Genomic DNA, 19972 nt, shown 5'->3' on the forward strand with positions numbered 1-19972 from the left:
GTTAATGAGGAGTCCGTAACTCACGGAAGAATTTTAAAACTTAATTACGAAGGCATCTGACCTAGAAAAGAAAAGAAAAAGTTTGCCACTGTTTCTCCTGCAGGAATTTCAAGAGATTTTGATAACAAGAGTAACGTTTCTTTCCGTTCGATCGGAATTACACAGAATACCACATAACTCCTATTCTCTAACGTCTGTCTTGAGCACACTGTACTAAGAATTATTGTGACTCATTTCTAGTATGTGTGTGAATCTGATATTGGTAAAAAGCACAGTACCGAGAACCGTCATTACCCTTTGGTGCAGGTTTCCCCCTGTTCGACGTTTATATCTACTTCTACATGAGTACTCTCCAATTCCGTTGCGTGGCAGACGATTTATTGAACCACCTTCAAGCTATTTCTCTAGCATTCTACTCTCTTTAGCAACGATGGAAAAACGGACACTTAAATCTTTCTGTACAAATCCTGATTTATCTTATTTTATTATGATCATTTTTCCCTGTAGGGGTCCGGCCAACGAAATAATTTTGCAGTCCGAGGAGAAGGTGATTGAAATTTCGCGAGAAGATGCTGCTGCAACGAGAAACACCTTTGTTGTAATAACTGTCACTCCAATTCGCGTATCATATCCGTGGCCCTCACTACCCTATTTCTTGATAATACAAAACGAGGTGCCCTTCGAAGTTTTTCGCTGTCCTCCGTCAATACTAACTGCTGCGGATCTCACACTGCACAACAATAGTCCGAAAGAGGGTGGGTAAGCGTAGTGTAAGGAGACCTATTGCACTTTCTGCGTGTTCTATCAATAATTTGTAGTATTTGGTTTACTTTCCCCTCAACATTATGTATGTGATCGTCCCAACTTAAGTTATTCGTAATTGTAATATCTAAATACTCATGGAATTTACAGCCTTGAGTTGTGTGTGATTTATAGTGTAACCGAAATTTAGTGGATTACTTTTAATATTCATCTAGGTGGCTTTACACTTTTCATTACTTTGAGTTAATAGCCACTTTTGTCACTGTACAGATATCTTGTTATTCGTAATTGTAATATCTAAATACTCATGGAATTTACAGCCTTGAGTTGTGTGTGATTTATAGTGTAACCGAAATTTAGTGGATTACTTTTAATATTCATCTAGATGGCTTTACACTTTTCATTACTTTGAGTTAATAGCCACTTTTGTCACTGTACAGATATCTTGTCTAAGTCATTTTGCAATTGGTTTAGAACATCTGATGACTTTACAAGATGGTGAATGACAGCAGCAGCTACGAATAATCTACAAGGGCTCCTCGTATTGCTCCTAAGTCTATTATGTAGCTCAGGAACAGCAGGGAGTATGTAACACTTCCTTGGGGCACGCCAGATATTGATTCTGTTTTACTGATGACTTTCCGTCAGTTACTACGAACTATGATTTTTCTGACCCTGACGATACTCCCTAGGCACGCAATTTCATTGGAGCTCGTCTAAGAGGAACGGTATCAAAAGCCTTCCGGAAATCTAAAAATAAATAAATTTGACATCCCCTGTCGAATAAACAGCTAGACGTGCTTCACTAGAACGATATTTTCTGAATCTGTGTTGGCTGGTAGTCAATAAATCGTTTTCTTCGAGGCAATTTATAATTTTGTGACACAGTGTATGTACCAAACTCCTACTCCAAATTGACGTTAGTGATATTGGTCCGTAATTCAAAGGATTATTCCTATTGCCTTTATTGGGTATTGGTGCGACTTGTGCAACGATCCATTTGTTAGGTACGTATTTTTCGAGGAGCGGGCGGTTGTATAAGCTCACTAAGGATGGTGCTATTGTTTCAGCCTACTCCGAAAGCAGCCTCTATGGTATACTATCAGGAGCGGAGGTATTGCCTTTTTAAAGTGGTCTTACATTTAAGTTACTCATGTTGACAGTTATTCTAGATTCGAATACTGGAATATTCACTTCGTCTGCTTTAGTGAAGGAATTTCGAGAAACCTTATGTTTTTCGCGCTGTGAAGGTACTCACAGCTTCTTGTCGCTGGTGTACTTTACAAAGTCCAGAATCTCTCTCAGTTTTCTGCCAGACTTCGAGACAGAGTTTCATGGTGGACCTGCGAAGTTTTACAGTTGAAATGTCAACAACTGAAAAAGACCACAGATTATGTACCGAATACTGTGTCTTGCTACTAACCATGTTGTTCCACAGATCCCCACAACAAAGAACTCTCCCTTTGGTGGAAAAAAACAAACGAAGGTCGTATTTATTTACGAGAAGGGTAGCATAATTGATTCACAAAAATACCATACAGTGTCACTGAGATCTGCTGTAGTATCTCAGAACAAATTGTTAACTGCAACATAATGAATGGTCTCTAACACACTTCCACCCTCTATGCCAACTAGCAAGGAATTCATGAACATCGATCAGATGGCATCCGTCTTGCACTTTTCTCATATGACCTAGTGAAGGCTGTGGATCGAGGCAATCAGGTGATTGTAGTATTTCTTGACTGCCTAAAAGCTTTTGACTCAGTACCACACAAACGCATATTCAGGCAACTACTCTGATATAGAGTAAAAGAAGGAATTTGTGAACTGATTGTGAATTTACTGGTTTAGAGGACATACCATGTTGTCTTTGGTGGAGAGCCAGAGTGTGAGTCAGATGTAACTTCAGGCGTGATGTAGAGCACTGTATAGTGACTCATGTTATTCATGTTGTGTATTAAAGATTTGGCAGACAGTTTTATCAGTAAACTCAAACCCTTTGCAGATGATGCAGTTATATGTAACGAAGAACAATACGAGAAATGCGTGAAAAACTTCTGCTATTTGTTTTGATCTAAATTATATTTGCCTTGACCTAATAAATTACCACCATGATCACGTATGGGAGGGCGCAAAGCCTTGAGAGATCATGGAAGCAAGGAGTCAGTTTCGCCGTTGTGTCAATGTACCGACAGGAACTGTGGGTAACAAGCCATTACTTTGCCAAAAACACTAACAAATGTTGTTTATCACCAATACCTCTGTGTCAAATTAGCCGTGCTATTTCAGATGGATTATGGAAGAAAGACCAAGACACCATTCTCCAAGCCTCATTCGAGTCTTCTTTTCCTTGTGCCTTTGTACCACATCTGGGAGGATCGACTTACTTAGATTTGACATGGTTAATTTAACGGATGACCGGGTATCCATCCTGTCACCATTACGTTATCTCCCCAACCTTCCGGGACGGAATGTACGTACCCCAACTGTCAGTGGAGTGTAAGTAATGTCAAAGTGCCCGAAGTCTTCTAAATTTTTATGAATCCGTAATTGAGGCGGGACGTGACTCCCAGCTACGGCCAGCCTCAGTTATACTATTTACAAAATTTTATAAAACTGACTACCGGCCAGGTATTCTCCTAATTGCATGTGAAAAACTGCCTAAAAGCCACATCCAGGCTGGCCAACACACCGATCCTCATTGATAATCCTCGGGACTGATTCGATCCGAGATCAGGGTACCTCCAGTCCTGGAAGCGGCGATTCACTGCTCACGGCTATCGGAGAGGGTTAAGCCTCATTCGACGGTACCTAATATAAGCGTTTAATAAACGATGACTTTGACGAGGTGCCTCCCCATTAGCCAACCTTTACTTTTCTGGATATTGGGATACACACTGACAACACCCACACGAGTGTGATGCATGTGTGTGAACCCAAATGATATCGTAAGTGTTCGTGATTCTTTTAGGAGAGGGCTTGGAGAACTTCAGAGAATGACTGGCACCCATTCTCAGTACATCCAGTTATACACTATGTAATCAAAACTATCCGGACACCCCCAGGAACATACTTTTTCCATATTAGGTGCTTCGTGCTGCCACCTACTGCCAGGTACTCCATATCAGCGACCTCAGTAGTTATTAGACATCGTGAGAGAACCGGGCGTTCAGCGCGTAACTCACAGACTTCGAACGTGGTCACGTGATTGGGTGTAACTTGTGTGGGCCAGCAGCATATTGAATTCCAAACAATACCGGTGGAGGGAGACACGAACTTGTAAGTCTTTTCAGACAAATGTCCGGATATTTTTGAGCACATAGAGTATCATGAGGCTGTCGATTGTCGTAGGACATAATGATTCGTATGTTAAGATTTTGTTTCGAGGTATGTGTAAAGAGTATTTCTTTCCTAGTTCTGAGCTAATGTCCTGCATGAATATGTAACACTTTAAAAAAACCTCTGTATTTTCATTCAATAATACATTTAAGGCTTGTGTTGTAAAAGGCAGTCACCTGAAAAGCAAACACCCGCTACAACAGGATCACCGAGTAGTTACTTTCAAAAATAATGAAAATGGTTGAAATGGCTCTAAGCAATATGGGACTTAACATGTGAGGTCATCAGTCCCCTAGACATAGAACTACTTAAACCTAACTAAGCTAAGGACTTCACACCCAACCATGCCCGAGACATGATTCGAACCTGCGACCATAGCAACAGCGCGGTTCCGGACTGAAGAGCCTAGAACCACTCGGTCACAGCGGACGGACAAAGAAAATCATCACATACATTAAGCCGTATATCCCGCTGGGAGACGAGACAATCTATTCTCCTTTCGTAAAACGTGGTCGGCCGCTGACAAATCCACAATCGCACCCATTCTTGCATTTCCTCATTCGACTGAAACCGAAAGATGCGACATGTACCGAGTATGTTGCAGTGCTTCACACTCAAACCGTTGAAGTATAGCATTCATCGGTTTGGTGTTGTGGGGACGGGTTTCATCGTGCAACAACATGATTCTGTCCGACGGCGTTACTGGACGTTCTGCCTTTACTGCGCGTCCTAGTTTCTGCAAAGTGTCGTCATAGAGTTGTGCAGTGATTGTTGTTCCATGCTCGAGGAACTCGAAGAGCTGGGGATCATTGCAGTCAAGAAGAAGACCATCATGACTTTACTGGAACTTGTGTGAACAGCTTTGGATTTCTTTCGCAAAGGAGATGTGGGATGTTTCCACCGTCGACTTTGCCGTTTGCCCTCGAGCTGTCGAATTGCTGTCGGACGTAATCCTCCTGTTGCGCATGACGCCCGGCCCCTCACTGCCAATTGGATGAAGGCTAATCTTTTGAGATTTGGTTGGAAAATACTGCAATATCCTCCATACAGCTTGAATTTTACACCTTGTGATTTTTTACATCTTTGGTGACATGAAGAAAGATATGCATGGACGTCTGTTTCTTCGGACGAAGAAGTGCAAGAGTAGCTACCACCGTGGACCCGTCAGCGGCCGACTTTGTTCTATGAAACAGGAATTCAGCGTCTCGTAACCAGTGGCGTAAATTTTTTAACGCATGTGGTGATTACTTTGAATGGAGCTATTTCATTGTTCCCATTGTTCTTGGTGTTCGGTTTTCATTTGACTCATAGTAAGTGACTCAAGGGAACAAACTAAAATATAGAACTGGTAATGTCCATCCTTTTGTCACTAATTAGGCCACTATAATGTAAGCCGTTTATTATTCTGAAAATAAATGAATCACATATTATCGCGATTCTTCTGTTCCCAGCTTACTGTGACGCTGTCAGCCAGAGGTATCGGATAACTGCCGAAAGTGTACTACTTGCCACAAGCAAGCATTACTCCACGTCGTCTGCCTAGGAGCAGCAGTGCGCCTGCTCAGTGGATGACAAACGAAGTTGTTACGACGGACACATGGGCACACGGCGTATGTAACGCCTACAATGACCATTCAACGACAAACCTGCCGTGGCGCATTTTAATTCCGGTAATCCGGCCAGGTAAGACACCGAATCAGTGACTCATCAAGTCAGCATTCACCATGATGCTATCTTCCTCACCATCCTGAGAGTAGCGACTGCCTGGGGGTGCACCCGCAGCACTGATGGACCAAGGGTAGAACTGGCTCCCTTCCAATACTGAGCCATTGGGCGTTTACCAGTGACAGATCATTTCAGCCGGCCGAGCCGCAGCAAAACCAGGGTTACGGATGCCTCCACCACTACACATCATGGCCGTCCACCAGACAATCTTACCTGTAGTCAAGCACAGGTGAGCCACAACGGGACCTGAGTTCGTAGCAGGATACCTACGCTGCTTCATACCAAGGCCGTCCACCTGACAGCCTGGCATGTAGTCAAGCACATCTGTGCCGCCTCACCCTGCACCCTGCCCCTGAGTCAGCACTATCGGTCACCCGGGAATGCACATGTCGGAAGGTCGCTTTGCCGTCTTGTTGAGCCGGGCGTAGCGACAACTGGCTACATACCAAATTGCCGGCCTTTGTGGCCGAGCGGTTCTTGGCGCTTCAGTGTGGAGCCGCGCGACCGCTACGGTCGCAGGTTCGAATGCTGCCTCGGGCATGGATGTGTGTGATCTCTCAAACTGTCCACTTTTGCGACTTCAGTAAAGTCAAGCAGTTTACCCTTTCTCAGAGGAAGAGGTGGCTGCCCACATAAAGTCACTTAAGAGGGGTAAAGCTCCCGGGCCAGACGGCATTGTAGCTGAGGTGGTGCAGTTCCTAGCTCCCCAGCCAACTGCACCACTCACTCACCTGTACAATGAGTGTCTCAGACAACGAAAATTTCCAAAGATATGGAAGACAGCGAACGTAGTTATTATCCGAAAAGGACCAGACAAAGACCCAACAAACACAAAATCATATAGACCAATTTGCTTGCTGAATATACTCGGGAAAACACTAGAAAAACTACTAGCCGACAGACTGGCCGCACACCGATTGCTGTGTGGGATGAGCGACAGGCAGTTCGGCTCCAGGCCCAGGCGATCGGCATCTGATGCAATCGCCCTGGCGGCCGAGGTCTGTGGCTCTACCCCGTACAAGTACGTGGTGGGCAGCATGATTGACATGAGTGGCGCCTTCGACAGCCTGTGGTGGCCTCCGCTCGTCTCCTGCTTGCGTGAGAAGGAGTGTCCAGGGTCACTATATGGATGTCTGAGGAGCTATTGCGAGGAGCGGGAGGTCTGGCTATCATACCCTAGCGGGAGAACTGGAAAATCTATAACAAAGGGTTGTCCGCAACATCCACATGGGGCCACTATTAGACACCTTACAACAAAGTGAAGAGGTGCCAGAGGTGATAGCTTATGCAGATGACCTCCTCCTGTTGGTCGGCGGCCTTAGCCGCGAAGACATAGAACCCAAGATAGAAAGTGCCCTAAACAAACTGCAACTATGATGCCAAATTACTAAAATGACAATATCACCAAGTAAGTCTACCTACCTATTATTAAAGGGACAATTAACCAGAAACCTGACTGTAGGTATCGAACGCTCGCCGGTTCTTCGGCGACGTGACACACGATACCTGGGAATCATAACTGATGAAAAGTGGAACTTCGGGAAACACATTGACACCGTAACTCAGAAAGCCCTGCAAACACTAAACAATCTTATTTCCATCGGACACAAAAGATTTCATCTCCCCCCTCATCTCATAAAACTGTACCATAACAGTATCTTAACATCAATAGTGGGTTACGGCTCGGAAGTCTGGGTACACAGGCTCTCGAGGGTTGTGCCATGACAGTGAGAAGGGTTCAAAGGAACATGACACTCAGATCTGTGGGGGCCTATAGAACATCACCAGGGGGAGCCCTATTAGTCATAATGGGGCTCTGCCCCTTGGACATCAAAATTAGAGAGCGGGCTGCGTGGTTCTGGGTTAAGAAAGGAAATGTTATGAAGAGAGAAGAGATTTTAGGCACTGGGGCTTGGGACAAGGGTGAGATTCGGCAAAGGGGCGAACAACTATGGCAAGAACTATGAGAGGTGGATGAAACAGGGCGTAGGACATATGAACTTATTCCAAACATTAGGAAACGATTAAAGATGACATACTTTGAACCCACTAGAGGACTAATCCATTTTCTCACTGGACATGGGCCATACCCGACATACTTACATCGGTTCGGGAAAAGGGCCACACCCGCGTGTGAATGTGGTGAAGCAGAGGGTACTCCCGATCATGTGATTTACGAGTGCCCCCTTTTCAATGATGTTGCTTCCACACTACATGACCAGTTACCTGACCGTGGCACATACCACCTAATAAGACAACAAGACACTTTTCAAACTCTTAATAAACTAACAGATGAGGTATCACACAAAGTGCTAAAGGAATACCTGAGGGAAATAAATTAACATAAATGAAAGTAAAACTGGAGATATACTGTGTGTCACCGCCAGACAACACACTTGCTAGGTGGTAGCTTTAAATCGGCCGCGGTCTATTAGTACATGTCGGACCCGCGTGTCGCCACTGTCAGTGATCGCAGACCGAGCGCCACCACACGGCAGGTCTCGAGAGACAGACTAGCACTCGCCCCAGTTGTACGGACGACTTAGCGAGCGATGCACACTGACAAAGCCTCGCTCATTTACAGAGTAGATAGTTAGAATAGCCTTCAGCTAAGTCCATGGCTACGACCTAGCAAGGCGCAATTAGCGTGTATCTACAGAGTCTCACTTGTATTGTCAAGAGCGATGTACAACAAGGATGGTTTAAAGTTAAGTATTCCAGAAGCTACGTACTTTTCTTTATAGCATTCATTACGTATCCTGTTTCAGACCTCTCTAGCCTGCGTGAGTTTAAGCGCGTGCCTTTTGGTTACCCGTCACTGTGGACTGGCTGTCTTGTCAGTCCACAACATTTTTGGCGATGAGGCTTAAAAGAGGATTTCGCGTTCGTATTGTACTAATTTACTTGTGTCATGGCTTCGCCACAATCTCCAGATGTACTGTCCGAATTTTATCGCTTGCAGAATCAGCAGACGCAGGCGTTATTGGATGCCCTTGGACAGCTCGTCCAGGGTCAGCGTGCAATTCAAACCTATGTGGCAGCCGCCGCTTCACCGCTACCACAGCCACAACATGCTGTTGCACCCCTGTTCCGGCCATTTGACCCGGCAATGGAAACATGGACGGAGTGGTCACGCCAATTTGGATTTCATCTCGCCGCCTACAGAATTCAAGGTAATGAGCGGCAGCCTCACTTCTTGTCGTGTGTCGGGGTGGAGACGTACCGTGTGATAGTGCAATTGTTTCCTCGACGCGACGTCGCAACTCTGTCCTGCAAAGAAATTTTGTCGGCGTTAGATGCCTATTTCAAAGAAACAGTCAACGTCGTTGCAAAAAGGTATACGTTCTTTCGTACAAAACGTACGGCCGGTCAGACTAATAGGGAGTGGGTTGCAACATTGCAAGGCCTTACTAGGGATTGTGCGTTTGAATGTGAATGTGGCCTCCCTTATTCAGATACAATGGTGCGTGATGCAATTGCACAGAACGTTTCTGATGTTCGTATATGGGAACAGATTTTGAAACTAGTCAATCCCTCCCTTCAACAAGTGATAGACATATTGGATAGGCAGGACACACTTGACTTTGCTCAGGAATCATTTGAACATTCACCAGCCGTGTGTCACGTTAACCGACCCGCCGGGCGCGCAGCACGGAACGATAAACAGCCCTCGCGCCCATCCGCGCAGCTGCCGCCGCGCTCTCCACCAAGTGTGCCGCGTAAGCCTGCAAATGCAGTGAAATCATGCCCGCGGTGTGCAACTAGACATTCGCGTGACAATTGCCCGTCACGCCAAGCTATTTGCTTTTACTGTAATATGAAAGGACATGTTCAAAGTGTTTGCCAGAAAAAGCTCAGATCAGACAATCACATCCATTCCAGGCCCTTTGCTTCGCGCCAGAATCGAACCAAAAATAATCGGGCTCGTGAACCTTCGCCCATGGACATTCATGTAGTTAATTCCACTCCGTCCAGTGCCACTTTCTCTAACAGTGACTGTGTTCGTCACACAAAAAGTGTGCGTCGACGTCGCCGGAAATCTCGTCAGGTCGCAAGTGCTTCTGTACCAGTATCAGTTCAAATTGCGCGAGAAAGTCGCTCTTGTCGTCAGCAGGACAATAAACTTTTTGTAGACTTGGACCTTGAAGGCAAAGTCATCCCATTCCAGCTCGATACCGGAGCTGCAGTTTCCTTGATCAATCACGACACGTACAAACAACTGGGCAAACCTCCGTTGCGTGCCGCACAGGTTCAGTTAAATAGTTATTCCGGTCAGACTATTCCTGTGTTAGGACAGTGCACCCTTCTTGCAACATACAAGGGACAAACAAAACTTGTGTCATTTTACGTTCTTCGTTCTTCTTCTGCTGTGAACTTGTTTGGTTTAGATTTATTTCAGTTGTTTAACTTGTCAATAGTCAATCAGGTCCTATCAGTGAACCAGACTGTGCCTTCCGCCAGTGTTTCTCGTCTATGTGAAGAATTTGCAGACGTATTTGCACCGGGCCATGGTTGCCCTCAGAACTATGAAGCACATTTGGAACTGAAAGTCAACACGCAACCGAAATTTTTCAGAGCGCGCAATGTTCCCCCCGCATTGCGTGATGCGGTCGCAAGAACATTACACGATTTAGAATCACAAGGTGTAATTGACCGTGTGCAGGCTTCTCTCTGGGCCTCACCCTTAGTAATTTTGCCAAAACCTTCCGGAAAATTGAGACTTTGTGTGGACTTCAAGGCAACAGTGAATCCACAACTAGTGATTGCAACTTTTCCTTTACCCCGCCCGGAAGATCTTTTTGCCAAACTGTGCCCGAATAAATATTTTTCTAAGTTGGACCTAGCAGATGCGTACTTGCAAATACCAGTGGACGAAGAATCCCAGCGCGTCTTGGTGGTTAACACGCATCTTGGTTTGTACCGATTCGAAAGACTGCCATTCGGGTGTGCATCCGCCCCTGCATTGTTTCAGCAATATTTACAAACTGTTTGTGCGTCGGTCCCTACTGCTGCGAACTATCTGGACGATATTGTGATCTCCAGAAAGACGGCAGACGAACATTTAGCAAATCTAAGAACATTATTTCAAGTATTGCGACAAAATGGTCTTCGCTTGCGGAAGGACAAATGTGTGTTTTTTGCTCGGGACTTACCATATTTGGGACATGTACTCAATGCCCAAGGCATACATCCGAGTCCCGAGCACCTCCGTGCCATACAAGACTTGCCTTCGCTGCAGAATTTGAAGCAGCTACAGAGTGTGCTGTGAAAAATGAACTATTATCATCGCTTTCTGCGCAATGCCTCTTCCATTTCAGCTCCGCTTCATCGCTTACACAGTAAAGGTGTTCCGTTCGTCTGGACGCCGGAATGCGAACGCGCCTTTCGCCAGTTGAAATCGGCGTTGCTTTCTAATACTTGCCTTCCGCCATTCGATCCCCAGATACCCCTTTTGTTGATGGTAGATGCATCGGATTTCGGGATCGGTGCTGTGCTTGCGCACAAAGATGGATCGCAGGATCGCCCTATTGCATTTGCGTCAAAATTGCTCTCATCTGCGCAAAGAAATTATTCACAAATCGAAAAAGCAGCTTTGGCTCTCGTGTTTGGTGTTACAAAGTTTCATGATTTCTTGTATGGTCGTCACTTTACCATCATCACTGACCACAAACCTTTGACATCGCTTTTTCATCCGAACAAGCCTGTACCTCCACGTACAGCGCAGAAATTCATTCGCTGGTCTATTTTCCTCTCGCAGTACCGCTACGATATCTTGTATCGGTCCACTGCCAAGCACGGAAACGCTGATGCGTTGTCCTGTTTGCCTGTTGCTGAGGATAAAGCATTCGATTCTTCCGAACTCGCCTGCATGTTCATTGATGCGGAAACCGATAACGTGGTCGAATCGTTTCCGATTGATTTTCGTCGTGTAGCTACAGCCTCGGCTGCTGACCCTGTCCTTGCTACCGTTTTGCGTTTTGTTGCTACGCAGTGGCCCTTGTCAAAGTCACGGATCGAGGATCCGTTGGTTCGCCGATTTTTTGCTCACAAGGAGAGGCTTTTTGTACGACGTGGTGTTTTGTTGTTGCGTTCTGATAATGATCAGTCCAGAGTCATGGTCCCACGTTCGTTACAGTCCTCTGTCTTACGGCTTCTTCACCAAGGACATTGGGGTATAGTGCGAACGAAACAACTTGCTCGTCAGCACTATACTTGGTTCGGAATCGATGCTGCGATTACGAATATGTGCTTTTCTTGCATGGCGTGTGCCGAACAACAATCCGCACCGCCGCGGAAATTCTTTGCATGGCCGAAAGCCATTTCCCCTTGGCAACGCTTGCACATCGATTTTGCTGGTCCATTTTGGAATGCTCGATGGTTGGTTGTGGTCGATTCTTTCAGAAATTTCCCTTTTGTTGTCCGGATGTCTTCCACGACGTCATCTGCCACCATCCAAGCGTTATCCGCTATCTTTTGCATTGAAGGTCTTCCACAGACTATTGTTTCCGACAATGGCCCACAATTTATGTCCGCAGAATTTCAGTCATTCTGCAAGGCCAATGGTATTCAACATCTGACATCCGCGCCGTTTTCGCCTCAGTCAAACGGTGCCGCTGAACGATTGGTCCGGACTTTCAAGTCACAGATGTTGAAGTTGAAAGAGTCGCATTCTCGGGAGGACGCGTTGTTGCTCTTTTTGTCTTCGTATCGCTCTCAGCCCCGAGATGGTCGCTCGCCGGCTGAGTTGCTCCACGGTCGTCCTCATCGAACCTTGATGTCTTTGCTGAATCCGCCGCATCAGGTTCCTGTGCAGCGGCAGACACCTGCTTTTGCTCCAGGCGACGTTGTATTCTATCGCAACTATCGCGGTTCACGGCGTTGGCGCACGGGGCGCATTCTTCGCTGCCTCGGCCGCGCGATGTATTTGGTTTTGGGGCCCTCTGGTGAGGTGCGTCGGCATCTCAACCAGCTGCGCCTCTGTCGTCGCCTGGGTTCTGCCGCTCCCCGTCTGCTTTCAGCGACGGTGCCGTCCGGTCAGCGCCCTGGGGACACATCTACTGGCTCGCCTCATCCCCAGGTGTTACCGACGCTGCTTTCCATTTTGCCTCATGGCGACGCGCCGCCGCCGCCGCCTGTTCTCCTGCCGGCGCCGCCCGTAGAGGACGCGTCGCTGCAACCGCCGGGCGCCTCCCTGGGTCACGCGCCGCCGATCGCTTACCGTGACCAGCTGTCCTCAGACTTGGAACTCTTGCCGGCTCCGGACCAGATGTCGTCTTCGCGCGTCGGGTACCCCGACGCAATGGAGGTCGACCCTTTGGCCCCTCCTGTCTCTCTACGGGCGCATACGCCGCATGTTGACGTGCACCCTGGACTAGGTTTTCAGGCGTTTCCTAGCTCCCCTCGGACCGAATGGCAGGGTGCGGGTGGCACAGCCTCGCCTGTTGTTAGGCTCCCCACCTCATCGCATACGTCAACATGGGGTCCTCCCCACGGCGGGCGGAAGCCTTATAACACGACCGTTCGCCGATTTGCGGGGGAGGAATGTGGTGTCACCGCCAGACAACACACTTGCTAGGTGGTAGCTTTAAATCGGCCGCGGTCCATTAGTACATGTCGGACCCGCGTGTCGCCACTGTCAGTGATCGCAGACCGAGCGCCACCACACGGCAGGTCTCGAGAGACGGACTAGCACTCGCCCCAGTTGTACGGACGACTTAGCGAGCGATGCACACTGACGAAGCCTCACTCATTTGCAGAGCAGATAGTTAGAATAGCCTTCAGCTAAGTCCATGGCTACGACCTAGCAAGGCGCAATTAGCGTGTATCTACAGAGTCTCACTTGTATTGTCAAGAGCGATGTACAACAAGGATGGATTAAAGTTAAGTATTCCAGAAGCTACGTACTTTTCTTTATAGCATTCATTACGTATCCTGTTTCAGGACCTCTCTAGCCTGCGTGAGTTTAAGTGCGTGCCTTTCGGTTACCCGTCACTGTGGACTGGCTGTCTTGTCAGTCCACAACATATATTAAATACCAAACACGCGCCCTACTCCTACACCTCCTGCACATGGATAGGCCGACCTTCCAGTAGTCTGGAATACGCCACGTGTGGGACTAGGGGGAGTGGGGAACAAAATCACCGACAAGACAAAGCACCGGAACTGACTTATGTTAGAACTAGTAATTAGTGTTAGGAACCTGCAGCGAATAACATCTTGGCCTGCCCAGTGTCAGGGGCACGCCCATCGGGATTAGATCGATGGGCAAGGCAATAAAGCATGTTTGTATGTATCTCTGACACAATTGTGACGCTGCAGGCAGTAGAGTTAGTTAAGAATTTATAGACTAAATACTAATACTTGTAAGAATTTAGCTGCCCATTGTAATTAGTTATAGCTGTAGCTCACAATCAATTAAATTAAAATTCGCTGCCATTGATGTTTAAACAAACTAACACCTACTAATGATACAAGGAAGTGGGTTATGCTGTATAATTATTATTGTTGTTGAAATAAAGATTTTTTTTAAAGTCAAGCGAGAGCTCATTGGAGAGCAGGGTGGAGGTCTCCTGTGTTTTCTGATGAAAGCTGGTCCTGACTCGGTGCCAGTGATGGCCGTTTGTTGATTAGAAGAACGCCAGTTGAGGACGTGCACCTAACCTGCCTGCAAGCTAGACACACTTGACCTGCACTTGAAGTTATGGTCTGGGGTGCGATTTTGTATGACAGCAGGAGTACTCTCGTGGTTACACCACGCACCCTGAGTACGTCAATCTGGTGATTCGACCTGTTGTGCTGCCATTGATAAACAGCATTTCAAGAGGTGTTTCCAACAGGATAACGCTTTCCCACGTGTTTAGCGCAACATGCTCTACGGAATGTCGACGTATTTTCTTGGGTTGCTCGATCACCAGATTTGTCTCCAATCGAGCACGTATGGGACATCATCGGAAGACGAATCCAGGGGCAAACACAAACAAAACCAAATTCCGACCAAGCCAACAGGCATGGAACTCCATCCCACAAATTAACATCCGGGACATGTACAACATGATGCATGCACGTCTGCTTGTTTTCATTCAAGATTCTCGCGCTTGCACCAGTTGTTAATGTACCAGCATTTCACACTTGCAATGGCTTATCTCTCGGTTACATTAACCTGTGGTCTTGAAACGTTAATCACTTAAACATGTTGCCTCGACATATGTATTGCTGAAATTTCATTAGTCTACATTGTTGCGATTTTTTTCCTTCATTGTCTTTGCCGTATGGATATTGTCTACGAGTATATAGGAATGATGTTCAGCCTATGCGTTGCAGGATTTGCTGTGTTAGTAATGTTACTGACGTGACTTGTTAACTACTGGTGCTGGTACGGCGACGTGGGGTACATGGGTACATAAACAAGTATCAGTGAGTATTACAGCTGTAGACAATCAGCACGGGACTACATAAGGTGGGCAGGGCTTTACTCGTAAAGCTGTTTTATAGAAACAACGGCAACAATGGTGCTTCTCTTTGCGTGAATCGACACCTTAAAGAAATTCTTCAGAGGTGTTAAAGAACATGGTTCGGAAGTTCGGATTAACTGGCGGTTTGGGAATAGCTCCTGGAAGAGGCCGACTGTCAATTGCGCCACAAAGTATTGTATGAGTAACTGTTGCCATGGCGGAGAATGCTGGACGCAGTGTGCGATCTTCAAGCTGCACGAGCTGTGTCACAATAGCTGAACATTCCATGGTCGACATTTCGAAAAGTACTGCGAACAACTGCGAATAGCTGTGGAACGGTTTCAGGCTGTTTTTCATGCATATGGTCGTGATAGTGGGCAACGTTTGTAAACTGCAATGTAAACATGGTACGGAATTAACAAATATACTTTCATGTGGATATTGAAATGTGTTTCTTTCAAAGGTTTATTCCTTATTTCTCTTCCAAATGTCTTTACAAATGTCTTCACAAAGTTCCCCTCTCAAGTAGCGAAAGTAGAATTATAACTACCCTGTACATTTGTGAATGTACCCACAAAAAAATATCATTGCGCGACGTATAGTTCAAGAGACATGACGTAAAGTATCGAGATGCTTAAAAAACTGCCGAGTTGTGAAAGACATTTTAATTTATTACTTCTTTGCTTCTATCTCTTTTAGCAATACATTTCGCAGACTGTGTCCATATATGCTACTGGATGTGCCTAGATAAATATATCGTTGTACGATTCATAATTTGGGTGATAGGACGTCAGAAACACTGAGAAGCGTGAAAAACTGGTGTATCGTACGTCTGATTTTAATTTATTACTTCTTTCCTACTGCGTCTATTCACAACAAATTTCGCCAACAGTAACTACATATACCACTGAATGTATCTCCACAACTGTATCCTTGTACAACTCGTAAATTGGGATATACGACTTCTTAAACATTGAGATGCGGAAACTGAATCTGCAGGCTGAATTTCATTTGTGATACAGGTGAAATACGTGTAAAAGCATTTGTGAAACATTTTAAATATGTGTTAAGTATATTTGCCAACTACGTATGCGAGCAAAGTCAAGGTACAAAGATCATCCTACACCAGTGGAACGAGTCCAAACAAAGTTAGTACACATGTTATTCACGATCTGGAAAGAAATACTGTGTGGGTAAGAGCCACCACTCTCCTAATGTGCTGAGGGTGGTAACGTGGAGAGAGAAGGCAGGAGGAACAGAGGGACAGACAGAGAAGGAAAAAGAGGAGATGGATAAGGGGGAGGCGGAGATGGACAGAAAGTGTGGGAAGGGGATATGGAGAGGGAGAGAGAGGAGACGGACGGAATAAGGAGGAAATGGATAGAGACAGGGGGAGGAAGAAATGAGTAGAGAGAGGGGGCAGAGGAGATGGGGAGAGAGAGAGGTGAATAGAGCGGGAAGGGGCGGTTGGACAGAGGCACGAGGAGCGTATCGGTAGAGACAGGGGGTGAACGATACAGAGCGGAGAAGAAGAAGGAGAGAGAGAGAGAGAGAGAGAAGGAGGGAGTGTGTGTGTGTGTGTGTGTGTGTGTGTGAGAGAGAGAGAGAGAGAGAGAGAGAGAGAGAGAGAGGGACGGAGGGCAGGAGGAGATGGACAGTGTGGGGGATGGAGGAGATGAACTGAGAGAGGTGGAGGAGATAGGGAGTGAGGGGAAGAAGCACATGGACAGAGAAAGAAGAATGGAAAAGATGGACTGATAGTAGTGTAAACACATACACAAGCAATGTAGAGTTCTCAGCTACTATTAACAAAAAGCACTATTGACTTTTCAAAACCATAGAAGAGGCAGCAATTACAGCGGAAACCAAGACAAAATTACACATTCCATATACAAAGCTAGACATAGACAAAACTCAATCGACAGTGGTCTGACTCTTTACAAATTGTATTGAAAACGAAACTGAAGGCAGACCGCACTGCTACGACACTGAAGAAGGTTGGCAAGTGAATAGCGGTAGCAAAGGTTCATTTAATACAGACAGTTACTTGTGTAGAACACAGAACAGTTGAAAGTGTGTGTTTCTCACCAAACTAATTGTCTTCGTGGCCCCGCTGGCGGTCCAGATCCTTAGGTGCAGCTGGCCTCGGTCTGTCACTAGCCCAACGCTTCCGCCTACAGCGTGTCTCCTCAGATCCAGTAGACAGAATGTCTCCACCAACGGGAGAGTGGTACACCGCAGGGGCTACTGTGCGGCCATATTCACAGGTCAGCGGCAGCAAGAACACTCCGAGGTACTGGACGAGCGTCAAAACCGGGCCCAGGGCGCTCTTAGACTGCGTAGCTCTCTTTGAATACATGGAAACTAGGAGGTTTTCGTGATTTTTCAAATAAAATGACAAGTGATGCTAAAGCTATGATATAGTTTTATTCCTTACTCTTTTCTGCTTAAGAAATCACTTTTGTGTTCACTATGGACACTTTCTGTACCCGCTACACCAGGTGGAAGGATCCCTTGTAGTCGGGACATTGGTCATAAGCGGGAATTCCCGAAGCATAAATACTGGATCTGTAACAAAGTAATTTTGCATAAACCATTTTCAATATATTTTCTATCGGTATACATAGGATAGCTGAAAAATAAAAAGTTCTAACAAAATGGCGACATACACTGACGACCCAGTGACGATGTTGACGGGCCCAGGCGAGGCGTAAGGCTTTGTGACATCAAGGGCACACGAGTGGGTCCTGCTCCGAAAGCCCATATCGATGATGTTTCACCGAATGTTTTACTCGTTGATGGCCCAGTATTGAAATCTGCAGCAGTTTGCGGAAAGGTTGAACTTCTGTCACGAATTATTCTCTTCAGTCGTCGTTGGTCCCGTTTCTGCAGCATCTTTATCCGGCAGCTGCGATGTCGGAGATTTAATGTTTTACCGGATTTCTGATATTCACGATACACTCGTGAAATGGTAGTACGGGAAAATTTCCACTTTATCGCTGTCTCGGAGATGCTGTGTCCCATCGCTCGTGCGCCGACTATAACACCACGTTCAAACTCACTTAAACCTTGGTAACCTGCCATTGTAGCACCAGTAACAGGCCTAACAACTGCGCCAGGCCCTTGTAGTCTTATATAGGCGTTGCCGACCGCAGCGCCGTATTCTGCCTGTTCACACATCTCTGTATTTGAATACGCATGCCTATACCAGTTTCTTTGGCGCTTCAGTGTAAATATAGTAAGTTCTTAGAATTCATTTACTACAGCAAGCCCAGAAGATTAAAAAATGGTGACATGTTAAAAGAAATGTCATTTTCATGCCCACAAAATCGAGACAAATGCGTGCAACGAAAATAGACTTCTGTAGCTATCGCAAAGAGCTACGTACGCTGACGTAGAATTCTGTTGAGAATGCCAGCATCAAATTCTGATCAAATTTGTACGTACAGTTATCAAGTTACTTATATGTTTCCCACCAGCTAGAAAAAAATATGGTTTCGCGTTACGTATTTTGCATTTAAGTTAAACACACCTCTAGTCACCGGATCCTGGACCATAGGGCAAGCCTTTCAGATCAAAAAGGAAGTCCTCCGTCCTCTTCGTGGCTATGGTGGTCCTGCGGTTCTCGTTAGCTGCTTCTGTCATCCGCTTTGTACGCTTTTCGTCAGAATTTGTGCTGAAGTCGTAACAGCAGCGTGGGATTAGCCGAGCGGTCTTAGGCGCTGTGCGGCTGGTCCCGCTGGAGGTTCGAGTCCTCCCTCGGGCATGGGTGTGTGTGTTTGTCCTTAGGATAATTTAGGTTAAGTAGTGTGTAAGTTTAGAGACTGATGACCTTAGCAGTTAAGTTCCATAAGATTTCACACACATTTGAACACACAAGTCGTAACAGAATGGGCCGATCTCATGGTCATACAAGTTAATAATTTCTGTAACAACCGTTAGGCCGTCGCTGAAAATACATGTCGACAATTTTTACCCGCTGCGAAAGATTTTTGGAGACAGTTTTTCACATATCACCTTTTAAATCTGTAACGGAGCTTCTAGCGCAGTCGGGGTGGATACTGCAATAAAGCAGACACCCCAGAAAACATTTTAAGCAAAAAAAATCGATTATTTTAAAATTTTCAGACAGAATTACATCTTTGAGATTGACACGCGGGGCATGGCGCGCCCTCTAGCAAGACGGTGTAACACTACCTGCTGTTACATGTCAAAGATATGATACAATATCGAGGTGCTCACGGGGATAGGGACGTCCATCATGTTAGTTGCCCCAAACATTAACTTTCGGTGGAAGTGTTTTGATCAAAAGTGCCAGGTTACGTCATTTACGGGCATACTAATCATTCTAATTATAGTATAAAGAGTAAAGGAATCACATTTAATTCGCAAGCGACATTTTATTTTATATTCATTAAATTTGGTTGTGCTGTTTACCTTTTCTGTATTGGTTTTATTTCTGTCATTAGACTTTAGTTTCCCTATCAGTCCAATTCTAAAAGCTCACTGGGTGAACTCTGTGAGGACGAAAGACTGGAAACCGACCAAACACAGCAAAATATGCTCTCAGCATTTTCGGGGAGACATAGACCGAACATCAGTTTCGTCAGTCCATGTTACGGAAAAAGCAGGCTTTCGACATCGTATACTAATCTTCTTGGTTATCCGGAACATATAACATAAAGAAAGTTACA

The sequence above is a fragment of the Schistocerca nitens genome, chromosome 1, assembly GCF_023898315.1.
Source record: "Schistocerca nitens isolate TAMUIC-IGC-003100 chromosome 1, iqSchNite1.1, whole genome shotgun sequence".
Classification (NCBI taxonomy): domain Eukaryota; kingdom Metazoa; phylum Arthropoda; class Insecta; order Orthoptera; family Acrididae; genus Schistocerca; species Schistocerca nitens.